We start from the raw sequence: 13,909 nt of genomic DNA, 5'->3' as shown, positions 1-13,909 counted from the left end.
TTGGTGCGAAGTTCAAGAAGCACTTCTGCCAATCTTTATGGCTCTTCAGGCACATCAGCAAGTTCACAGTTAAAGGGACTCACAAACCAACTGACATTATGTGAATCAAGCTCTGGAAAGTAATCAGAGAACCGCTGTTTAATTTTGTTCAGGTGTTTTGTAACTGACTCCTTGATGTTACCAAGACAGAGAGCTTCACAATCTTCCAAAAACTCAGCTAGCTTTTGGAAAGGCAGCTATCTTGTTTAATTCACTTTCTGGTTCCAGCACAGAAGCTTTGATCCAAATAATTGTTTTCTTTCGCGAAAATAACATACATGTTTTTCCTTGCAATTCCTTGTTCAATGTTTTCAAATGCACAAATATGTCAGCTAAATATGCGAGATGTGTTAGCCAAGTCCAGTTTCTGAACTATCCGCAAAGGCATGTTTTTGGTCCACCTGAAACATTTCAAGTTCGGTTCTGACAGTCCACACTTTATTCAGAACATTTCCACGTGGAAGCCACCTCACTTCTGTGTGAAAAAAAAAAAAAAAAAGAGGCCTTACTATTCAGCCTCCCCATCCTCACATAAACCACGAAACAGCTGCGTGCTTAATGCATTTCCTTTGACAGCACTGACATCTTGATCACATCATTCGTGACAGCGTCCAGTTCAGGTTCCAACTGCTTCACAACCAATAACTAGCAATGTATCGTACAGCTGGAAACCTCAATTTTTGGATTCTGCTCTTTGGCCAAAGCCACAAAGCCACTGACATGGCCCAACGGGCCAACATGGCTGGAGCTCCATCAACAGACACACCAATAGTGTCTACTTACTTCAAATCAACACTTGGTGTTATGAAGTATGCATCAACCTTGTTGAAGATATCAGTTCCATGAGTATTCCTGACTTTTGGAAGACAGATGTTAGTGCAATTTGTCTTAGTGTTTCTTCAGCTGATTCTTTTTGAAAGACTCTGCAGTGAAAACTTTCCAACAGACGACACATTGCTCCCCGACTTCTGCTTTATCATATTATCACGATTTTATTATTTACACTAATACGATTTTTAAAAGGTATCGTTACTCGTTAGTGTGTCGAAATGGACATGCGATTTTTTTCATTATGTTTCTGTATGGCTATTATATTCCTAATAATTATCAACCTAGAGAAGAACAAATATGCTGCATGTACTGTTGCTGTTTATATTGAAGGCACAGCATTTTTTTTTTTCGCTCTACTTGAATCCCTTTACGTATGAATAGAGTCAAAATGGAACTAAGATGGAATAGAAATACCTGTATCTTGAAAGTAAATACAATTTCAATAAATGGGAGGTTCCAAGTCGGGCCCAAAGCGCTGAATCTTCACAATAAAAACAACTTCGGTCCCAAAATGTTGTACTTTCACACATAACATATCTTCAGTGGACAGGAGAATCCAAGTCTTCTCGGAACATTTATAACAGCTTCCACATATGCGTAAAAATTTCTTTCATTTGAACCACTTATGAATTATTTGAATACAAGTCTGTATTCTTTCTCGGTCTGGACACTTAGTAATGCCTCTCCCCGAGTGATTTATTCTGCACATGATACTTCAGTGCCCTCTTGTGTGTTACTGATGTAAGCTATATCGGTCTTAAAATGACATTAACCCACCGTGTGCCAGTGCCGTTTTAAAACAGTCTGACATAATTCCACAACCAGTGCCAGTACCGTTTTAAAACCGTTTAAAATAAAAAACTTCACAGTGACATCATTTTTCAAGATTCGTGGGTATAAATTGGCAGACATGTAAGGTAACTGTTCCTCTACCATCCCCCAGGCTGTCAAGACCATACACTCACTCGCTCCCCCCCTCACGTTCGCTCTGCCTCACTGCCTGTGTACCTCACCCAGTGTTGTACATAGTGAAGGCATTTTGTAAATATTTTAACATAAGTGTAAGTTGTAAATATTTTCTTGTAAGTATAAGGACTATATAGTGAAGTCAAGTTGTAAATACCTTCTTGTATATGCCAGGACTGTATGTAATGAAGTCAGGTTGTACTTATCTTCAAGTAAGTGTAAGATAATGCACTCACAGTGAGAAAGACATGCAAATTGTGATAGATGCTGAAGTAAAAAGTAACCAGAAAAGTGTACTGAACATTGCTATACCTTCCCAGCATAAATACCTAAGAATACCTTACATAGAAAACGGCTTTCTCTCACGTACATAGTGAGCGTGAGAGAGCGGCTATACCTGTACACGAGTATGCAGGACTCAGTAAAACTCATTTCCGAGCCTCAGTGAGCATTTTAATGTCGAAATTCGTTGTTCCACATCAAAATCTATCAATTTAGCTAAAAAAAAAAAGATCGAAAATGGCCGGCACTTGGGTGACCCATAGGGCTAAAAATAGCTGGCATACAGCAGGTTAATAGCATACAAGACAATGCTATGGTGTATTATCTAATATACTGTACTATAGCAGTAGGTGTGTGTGTGTGTGTGTGTGTGTGTGTGTGTGTATTTTGGGCAGCCAAAACTACACATTCAAATCGCACCAAAATTGGCAAAAAAAAATTGCAAAATAGTCACTGATGTGAAAAAACTTGGTTCCATCACGATTGAAAAACCTTTACTATATTTAATGAGCAATCACATTTTGACCAAAAAACGCTGCTCCCGAAGCCCAGCATAGGATCTCCGTAGAATTTTTTGCCCAGACGTAGAACTAAAATAAACTGGTTTCCATTCCCGTAGCTCCAAATAACGCGATCATTTGGTTATCTGCAAAAAATCCAAGTGACAACATCACACTAGAACAGCACATAATCGCGAGAGCTCTCCACAGGAGCAAATGCGAGGGGCCCGAAGGGCCCATGAGCACTTGTACAAGTACTATAGCCTAACATACAAGTGCAGAAATGCCACGAACCATCCCATGCCATTTATTGTACGGCCTCAAGGCAGTATAACTGAGACAATGCCATCTATTTTATGTACTGGGTAAAGATGCATCCTTTAACGGGTTGCCTAAAAAACATAGGTCTTCAGAAATTTCTATCTTTATTCAGTAACGACTCTTTCTCGGCATGTTAACCCGTTTCATAGAATGTCCTAGTGGTAAAGTGTGAGAAGTATTTTCACTGGCATTGACCATTTCCAAGCACCCGTTTCTTAGCAAATTTTTGTGCATATCACACCTTGATTTTCGCCTTCATGTTATTCATATATATATATATATATATATATATATATATATATATATATATATATATATATTTGAAGACATTGTTTGGGTTGGTAACTCACAAGAAGATTAAATGGTGTAACATACAACATTTTTAGTTCAGGGAGAGGTGTTACGAAGCCACTATTGCCGCATATAATACAGCATCATCTTTCAACCTTTTCCTTGGCAATTGTCTTTCTTCCAGTCGCTGCATCTTCATTCCAGCTCTTTTTTTAGTCTCATAAACCCTTCAATTCAAATGGGGGAATAACCTCAAAGTATTAATCTTTATATCTGTCAAAACATCAGCATCTACACCACAGTCATCACAGGTCACTTCATTAATTTTGTCCGTCTGTCCCCTCCATATAAACTCGCAGGTATTTCTGAGGTAACTCTCTCTCTCTCTCTCTCTCTCTCTCTCTCTCTCTCTCTCTCTCTCTCTCTCTCTCTCTCTCTCTCTTTCAAGGAAATGTTCAGAGGTATGAGGGTTATAGAATGAATCAGTGGGGAAATATGAACGACAGCAGGCGTGAACAGATGGTGGGGCAGTTTGAGGTAACTTGTTCTGACAGCTCTCACTCTTGAGCAACGTCCCTCGAGGATCACCCACATTTCGCTGCTGCATGTCACTGTTCACCCTCTAACACCGCTGGCACAATATGCATTTTAATTTCAATTGATGATCGCGTATTACTTGAGAAGGACGTCTTGTAGTGGACGTGGTTATTTAAGGCTGTATCTAACCACTTTAGTTTGGAAAAAAAAAAAAAGGATTTAATAAGAAATTATTCATCTCCAAGTATCAAGAATAAATGAAAATTAATATGTTATCAGAATGAAGGAGAAAATGCTCTATTGTCACGCAACAATAAACAAATGTAAATTCGAGGCTCCTGCTTCACGAACAGACTTAGTATCAGTTTCGTCTTGTAGCTAAGATTTACATTTTCATGATGAAGAGGCCTAGGAAGATTTTAAACATCTTTCCTTTGTCCATCCAGTAAAGAATGAGTAATAATAATTATGACAGGAGATCCATTTCCAGTCGACTTTCAATATTTTGTAACATCTTCCGGAGGGATTTATTCCGTAAGTTGCACCTCATTATCCTTTTGTACGTTATACATGCATACTATGTTGATATTAAAGTAAAAAAGACATAAATAGTTTGGTCAGGTGTAATACGCATAATCATCGCTCAAGATGATCTACAAAGCCTCGTGTGTCAGTTAGAAGGGTCTGTTTATTGATCTTAAGTTCATATTCTTCACGTCATTATTTACAATTGGAAATCTCATAGGATTCCTCTAGTTTCCCCAGTTCCCACAGAGGAGTGCAACTTAATCGATAATATTACAGTTAATGAAAGTCATGTACTTTTTGCAATTACCAAATTAAAGAACAGAACGCCGAGACCGGATAAAATATCTCCACGCGTATTGAAGGAACTGCAGAATGAAAATCAAAAGGTTTATCTGACCTTTTTAAAATAGTCACCAAAGAGCATTAGGGTGCCACATCGATGGAAGCTTGCAAACGTAAGCCCAGTAATCAGAAAGGGCAACAAAACACAAACAGACAACAACCGTCCAATTAGTTTAACGTGAGTGCTTTGCAAATTGCCTGAAACTATTATCAGAGACGAATTGTGAAACAGAAGCAAATAATCTCATCAAAAGTTCACAACATGGTTTTCGGAATATTCGTTCCTGTCTCAAGAAAATGATTGCCTATTTCAGCGATATGGCCAGAATATATCTGTTGACTTTCACACAAAGACTCATTCAGAAGCTAAAGGTGCATGGTTTTAGTGCCAGTGCGATTGGGGGGATAGAAGATTGGCTCACTGGAAGAAAGCTAGCTGTAGTAAATGGAAAAGATTTGGACTGGAAAAAAGTTAAAAACGGAATGCCACAGGGTACGTGTTCGGGTCTATTCTTTTTTAATATACATAAATGATACTGATGAAGGATTAATTTGTAAGATTTCTAAATTTATCGATGATCCTAAAACAGGTAACAGAGCAGATGCAGCACTGCAGAGGCAGGCAATTCAGAAAGCTCTTGATCAACTGTTTAATTGGGCCGAAACCTAGCAAACGGATTTCATTACTAATTAATCTAAAGTGTAAAAACTGGCATTAAAAACGTAAGGGCCAGTAATAACATGAATAATGTTCAACCTGATTCGGTAAATCATGAAAAAGACTTAGGAGTTATAATAAATGATATGAAACCAAGTCAGCAGTGTACAGAAGCTGTTTAGAAAGCCAATAAATCGACTGGATTCATAGGTAAAGCATTCGATTATAAATCCGAAAATACCGTTATTACTTTGTATAATTCCTAAGTACGCCCGTGCTTCGAATATTGTGTTCAGTTCTGGTCACCGTATTACAAAAAAGATATGAAAAAACTTGAGCGAGTGCAGCGAGGGGTGAGAAAGACGATATATTGATTGAGAAATAAACCGTACAAGGATATTTCAGAAGATTAAATCTCATTACCTTAACTAAATGCAGGTTACAGGGAAATTTAATTCAATTATTTAAAATATTCAAACGAAACGGTAATATGGCCGTCGATAAATACTTCATAGTTGATCACTCAGGTTATACTAGAGTAATGGGCATAAATTTATCGGCAAACGATTTCAGTCACACGAAGCTACGCATTTTTCTTATTTAAAGGAGTTGTAAATATATGGAACAAAATGCCCTCCAATGCAGTAAACTGCGATACTGTACTAACCTTTATAAATCACATGGATTAGTCTCCGTCGCCTGACCGCCACCTAAAAATGATCACTCCTGAATAACATTTCTATGGGGTATATAAATGTTTTTTTTTTTTTTTTTTTTTTTCCCAGTGCCTTGGTGATACAGCCGCAGAACAGCCATCGATCAAAATTGTTGACTTGGGTGGAGGGGCTTCCTGCCTATATATCCTTGTCTTTAACTGGCAGAATAGACTTTATTTTACAGTTCTTATCTTCCTTATACCAAACAATCACGAAAGGACCAACAGGTCTATTACTGTTTGCTTTCCTTTGTACTCTTTTCTACTTCTTTGGGGATGCTTGCCTGGTAATTCAAAACTTTTTGTCCGGTGTTTGAGTCTGTACAGAAGAACAAAAGAATAGTTTTATTGGTGGCAGCATAGCAAGAGAATACAAGGAAATACCTTTGTTGTTGCCTGTATACAATTACCACAAATAATGGGACACCAGTATCAGAAAACACCACTACACCAACGCCACAACAGCGCACCACACAGCATCAATACCACAACATAACACAGTAGAAAACCACCACGAAACACGCAATATACCTTTAACACTATACCACTAATAGCACACCACAGCGTACCACATAACACCACCAACATTAAAATACATCATACCGCACCACCAGCACCGCACTATATTACTCATCCAGTAGTCCCTCAATCATATTCCAGCCCTGTTTTTCTACTCCTCTTCCAGGCAAGGTGTTTAGACTCGCTATTAACTACCAGACACCTAAACCCAGAGTGCATCCAAAGTGGCAGAAACAAGAACATTTCCAGTCTCATCTCTACCCACCTAATTATACTCCTTCCTGACACTCTCAACCGCCCTCTCTTATATACAAATTGTCATTACTCTTTAGAATAGGTTGACCAGCTGAAATATCTGCCAGTAATAAGTCACCTGATTCCACGGAATATCACGGAAAAATTCCAATTTCCTCTAACACGATCCATTTCCACTATGTTCCTGCCAAACAGTGCCGCCTTCACTCATACACTTCTATATATTATCAACTTTAGGTCTGTTAAATCTGAAATCTATTAATATATAACTGCACATTTATCTGGGAATCCATCTCATATTTAGTAGGACCCAAAAAAATACTGCTAACTCCTCTATCACCACCTACCACAATCCCTCCTACCAAACCAGGTATCTGTCAAATGTTCTATCCTTCCGTCTCTAGGGACGATCTGAGTAAAACACCCAGGATCGATGTACTTATAGACACAATCTATCAAACCAAATCTAAACTATCAAAGCAAAACTAAACTTACCAAAACTTTATTTAACCTAGCCGAGTCAAACTTAATCCAAGGCTAAACTAACCTAACCTAACTTTGAATTACCCTAACATATCTACACCTGACCAAACAAAACAGAAAAACTTAAGATCTAATCTAACCCAACCTAAGGCAACTTAGCTCATCCAATCCTAAGAGCAGACTCGATAAAAATGCCTCCAAGTTCCTTTAACAAAACAACCCATCTCCAATCCACACTTGCAAATTCTATCTATTTTTCTCTATAATTCGGCCCAGTTTTCATCTTTGCAGCTTTTTTCAAGTAGTTCAACGACAGAAAAAATTCAGTGTTACGGCCATAACATTTCCAAACTATTTCGCCGTATTTTTCATCTGATTCTTCTGTTAATCTCTTATTACAGCTAGTGTTAAAATGGAGATCGAATTAGGGCCAAGACCAAGATGAAATGAAAAGAATATAGTCGCCCTCTCCAGTCTTGCCTTTCCGCTTCATCCTTCCATCTCTAGGCAGAGTCTGAGAGAAACCCGTGGGATTCTGTGAACACAACTTTGCCATTCCTCTCTCTCTCCCTCTTTCACACACACACACACACACACACACACACACACACACACACACACACACACACACACACAAAGCTATATTCTCACTCTCCTCAAAATCGGTAACAAGGAATGCCCTAATATCCTCTTCGAGGTGTAGGAACCCAAGGCTAGGCTCCCGTAGTTGAGTGCATATAGGTATGCTCTTCAGTGCGATGACGACTTTTGCCTTCTACTCTTGTTGCCACCAGACGATTTTATTCAGGTTAGGGAAATATCTTATAAGTGGTAGTAATTGCAACCCCAAGTATATATGAATGTGAACCCGATGAACTTTAGGAAGAATTTGCTCTCCTTCTTCAGCTCACCATAACGTTTTGGGTGATAGGAAGTGAACTAAGGGATGTACAGACAGAGAGAAGCATTTCCTTAGTTCCATCTGAAGAAAGTTTATAGACACTGAAATACAGTAAAACCCATATTTCTATTAGTGCGTGTGTCAGATGGTTCGAGTTCTTAGCGATGTATTCGTCAAACCTGAGTAGATATATGTCTTTTTCTGTACATGTAACTGGCCAACAGAACAGCTCGATTATGTCGGTGCCACAGCATGAAAGTGTCCTTCAACAGTACCGTATAGTAGCAAAGGGATTTGAATCACCTTCATTAATATATTTGGTAAGATTATACCCAGCTAATTTAAACTACGCACAAAATTTCAGTCACCATCATAAACAGTGAGTTACAGAAACATCATCAATACTCTATAATACCAGTCCAGAAGAAGTGCAATAAGTTATAATGCCACTCACGAGGCGGTTCTATTGAAGGTAGCTAGAGTAAAAGTTTTGTCTTATTCTGCAACTGAACTAAGGGAAATTTGACGCAAAAGGACGAAATTTTCCACATAGTCAAAGTGAATTAACAGCACGACAGTTCTATTAGGAGGGATGTGCAGGAAGCAGCAAAACAGGAAGTCGGTATCACAACGTCTAAGAAAGAAGATTAGCGAATTTTGAGGTGATATTCCTATCGGCCTTGCAATTATGTGTTTGTATACAGAAAATTAAGTCAGTTAAGCCATGCACACGCGAGTTGTGGCATAATAAGTACTTGAAAGAATCGAGTAATTTTGTCAACCTGCTCTTCTCAGTTTCTTAGCACATTTAATCTGAGAAACTTCATACGTACAGCTCATAAGAAAACCATCAAAAGACTCGCTGTCACCGAGGATAGTGCAGTGACTAAGCGCGTCGTAATTCGACAAGTGAAAATCTCATTCCGATGCTATTAATAACGAGGTATGAAACTGATAATTCTTTAGAGTTTCGTTGCTCAAGTCCGTAGACTTTTGGGTGCTCAAGTCCGTAGATTACTCGTGCACGAGATATTCATAGCGCAGTAGTACTATTCATAGGGATGAGCAGGAAACAGCAAAAACAGCAAGTCAAAATCGCAGCTAAGAAAGAGGATTATCGACTAGTGAGTTGATATTCATATTGGCCATGTACTTTTGTGTTTTTGTGCAAAAAACTGAGCCATTTGAGCCATGCTCACACGACCTATGGCAGGTTAAAAACTTGAGAAAACACAAAATTTTTTACAGTCTTCCTTTTCTTGATCACTTAATTTGAGAAAATATTGTATGTATGTACAGCGTATAAGGAACCCACTAAAAGACTCTGTCACCGGGTGTAGTGCAGTGACTAAGTGCCTTGTAAAGAAAGTAAACATGCCATCTAGCACACAAGTGCCTTCACCTAAAGTACAAAGGTCAAACGCGCCATGTCTATAGGTATAAGCATGAGCAGTTCTGTTTCCAGGTAACACACAGCTGCAAATGATGAGTGTGGAGAGTTATATTTTTCAGTGCAGAAGACGCAGAAAAAGAAGAAGAAGAAGAAGACCGAAAAAGCTGACCTCTTTCTCCCCACCCCTCCAAAAGGTGGCCGCAAGTATAAAGTAAGTAGCTGTTGTTATTTACCCACATAGTACAATACAGCTTGACGTCAGTGATGCCTTTTATTGCTGCAAATGTACATCAAGAATGCTAACTTTTTTAAATCATAATGTTATTGACTGTATTGATCTGATGTACGTATAGAGAGAGAGAGAAAGATATATATATATATATATATATATATATATATATATATATATATATATATATATATATATATATATTTATTTATTTATTAACTTAAAATTATTGAAAAAATGATTCTCGTATGCTGCCACTTAAATAATTATGTGAAAAGAAAACAAACAAGTGTAAAAACAACATTTAGAAAAACTGAAGCGGAAGTAGGAATGGGAGACATAAAAATCAAAGAAACATGAATCAGTGCCAAGGCACAGCAAACCCGTTCTCGGCAGTCATTTTAGCGCTGACGTATAAACACACCAGGATATCTAGTCCAAGATGTCACATATCAAATTTGGAGTAAATCGGGTGAAATTTGATTATTCTATGCCCATTTGAAATTTTGGCTCGACCCGCCTGACATTGACCGCCCTACCGCTAACTGTAGGGTGACCCCTAATGTAATGATGCATGTTATAAATGCAGATTTGAAAGATGCACCTTTAGGATTTAGTTTCACGTCGATATGACGAAATTGAAGGAAGTTTGGTGAATTTTTCACACACACACACACACACACACAATATATATATATATATATATATATATATATATATATATATATATATATGGAGCCTCTGTGGTAGAGTGGTAGAGTGTGCGTTTCGCACGCTGGTGAGAGCAGGTTCGCCTCCCGCCAGAGTTGTAAAAACTTTGGGAAGCGTTCAACAAGCCACTTGCTACTTTGGCGGACACAAGGGGTGCTGTGGTTGAACCAGTGTCCCATACTAGTATGATTGCACCCAGTCGGCTTAAGGCGGGCCGATTACACTTGGTTCACAGACTACACACACATCCAAAGCCACTACAATCACACTCACAAGCCCTTCTCACCCTACATACGGTCTCTGCCAGACAGCCTAAGCCACTAGGTAGAGAGTATCGTCCCTGTTTCGGTAGGGATAGGCCGGTCCCGCAGTGGACCACAACGGCTGATGATATATATATATATATATATATATGCAAATGGTATATATATTTATATATATATATATATATATATATATATATATATATATATGCAAATGGTATATATATATATATATATATATATATATATATATATATATATATATATATATATATATATATATATATATGCAAATGGATACATGCACACACACAGTTTACACAGAGGTGGTCTGCAGTTCTAATGAACCCAGATTCGAATCCCGGCTGCGGTAGAGAATAGTTTAAGCATATGAATTTCATAAAGCTGACTTCTCTGATCTTCCAGACGACCCGCCGACATATAAAAATACTCCTGCAAATACCAATACACCAGTCCTGTATGAGACAGCCTTTGCATGTCTTCAATTTTTACATTGGGTGTTGGCGCTGAAGTGGTGACATGTGGAGGTGTATGCGTAGGAGGACTACTGGGCCTTGGGAACAGGCTGTGGCGCCTGTGCTCAGAGGAGGACACATTACAAAAATAATTCTCCAATATTCGCCTGCACAAAGTTCATTCAATGGACGTCTGGAACATTGTTACCTCAGTCGGCACACACACACACACACACACACACACACACACACACACACACACACACACACACACACACACACACACACACACACACCTTAGCAATGACTATATCCTTTATGTTTATTCATTTAAGAAGAAATCCTTCGCTTATCAAGGTGCAAAAGTTACTTGCTAGGCGGCATCCCCACCATTCTGTTTCCTAATCATATGGAAATGGTAGGATCAGATACCAGGAACGCACAAAAAAAAGAAAAAAATCTATTAACAGATTGCTCTGTGTGGTTGTTGTTGCGGCTCCAGGCTTTTCTGAAAACAGAGCCCAGTAAATTACTAACTTAGGTTGTCCTTCCCTTGAATCCACTATCCTCCTTTGGGCGACAGATAAGTAAAGCTGGAACGACTGAATACCTAAGCAGTATAGCCGCCCAGTTATATCGGTGCCACCACATGAAAGCGTCCAATGCCGTCCATCTCCAGCACTTTGCTTTATGAAATATCACATACGCTAGTTCGTTAACACTGAAGCCTTCGATTCTTCATACGATTAAGTTGATTTCCCAATGCATGTAGGATGGAGACAATTCCGTCGAAATCAAACTATCGAAAAGCGTGACCCCTTTAACATGTTCCTCTCCATACGCACTCCTGTTTCATGCGTTATCCCCTCTTTATTTTTTGTTTTTTTGTTTCCTCAGTTTTAAACATCACTCTCTCACACAATCCTTTATAATATTCATGCCGTCTTGTTGACTTTCTACACCTTTCCCCAGCTTCGAATTCACTTTCAAACCTCGCTTTCTCAACAGTTTCCTTCAACAAGGTTGTTGTTTTTTCCCACCTTCTCCCACATCAGACTGTCCTTCGAATCTTGCTTTCTCACATTCATTTAATCATTTGAATCCGTATGACGTCATTTTAGTTTATCTTTCTTACCATTAGACAGTGCTCACAACTTTCGAAAGGTCTCTTCTAAAAGAGTTTCATAGTTGTATACCTAAAAGAGATGTAAGGTAGGGCACTGGATGTTGGAGTGGCCCTAATGAGAGAGGGCAGTGTTTGGAAACTCCCTGTACTGTTGTTTGTAGATGATACTGTGCTGTTAAGAGAAGACGAAGGGGAGCTGCAAGGCTTGGTGGATGAGTCTGGGAGTGTGTAAGAAACGGAATCTAAAGGTGAATGTAGGGAAGAGTAAAGTTATGGACTTCGAGAGAAGTGAAGTAAGTGAATGTACTGAACAGCGAGGTTAGATGAGGAGGAAATGGAGAATATGAGTGCGTTTAAGTACTTGGGTAGTGTGATGAGTAAGGATGGAAGTTTGGAGGGTGAAGTGCTTGGAAAGGTACAACAAGGCAGAAAGGTTGCTGGTTCCTTGAAAGCAATGCCAAGAAACAGGGAAGTGAGCATGGGAGTGAAAAAGTTACTACTGTACATAACAGTATTATGATACCAACTCTTAATTATGAAAGTTTAGCTTGGATCTTGTTGGAGGGACGGAAGTCAAGAATGAGAGCAACGGAAATGAGTTATTTGAGAGGAGCATGTGGAGTCACATGGAGAGACTGACAAATGAGGAAGTGAAGGAGCGTTGTGGTGTGGATGTGATAGGAAGCGTTAGGAGAAACACACTGAGGTGGTTTGGCCATGTGGAGAGGATGGAGAGTGTGAGACTGACGAGAAGAATGTATGTGAGTGAGGTGGAGGGGGGAGAGGGAGAGGGAGAGGGAGGCCAAGGATGAGATGGAGGGATGGAGTGGAGAGGAATATGAGAGAGGGGGGTGTGAGCTGAGAGCAGGGCAGTGAAATGGCAGGGGACACGGTGACATGGAGGCGATTTGTTTGTGGCCACCCCATCCGGGATTAAGGCGTCTGGCAATATATAGATAGATACACCTAACTACTGTTCGAAAACGGTATCTCATGATGAGTTAAACTGTCAGAAGATGACAATAAGAATATGAATAAAGGTGTTCCCAAGGTAAAAAGATTAATCTTACCCAACCATTCTTTTGGCCAATCACAGTTCCCCCAGATTCAAACTTACTTCAGATTTCACTTTCTTACATTTTCCCTTCCCATATTACATTATGTTTTTTGCTTTTCACACCTTCCCCATCTTCAAACTATCTTTCAAACCTCGCCTACTCACATTCATTTACCCCCCCTACCCCCGATCCCCATCGTTTTGGCTGTCCACTGGCCCTCCCACCTTCAAGATCATCATTATAATTCTTTTCGTAATCATGTTCATATGTGCTGCCTTTGTACCATACCAACTAAATACACTCTTCAACTGAATCATTTGGTCAACAGGTTTCCTTACTTAACATTTATTGCGGTATATAATAGTATGTCCATAATTATTCTTTTCCTGTCCAGTTTACGCAGGCCAGACACATTCCTAGATTCACATTCTTGGATGATGGGCTCCCCCATCGACCACATATCACAACTAATGGAAACATTAACC

This window comes from Coenobita brevimanus, chromosome 5 (genome assembly GCF_032717465.1).
Source record: "Coenobita brevimanus isolate Jiangsu-jjx chromosome 5, ASM3271746v2, whole genome shotgun sequence".
Lineage (NCBI taxonomy): Eukaryota > Metazoa > Arthropoda > Malacostraca > Decapoda > Coenobitidae > Coenobita > Coenobita brevimanus.
Note: the sequence above shows the minus strand (reverse complement) of the source record.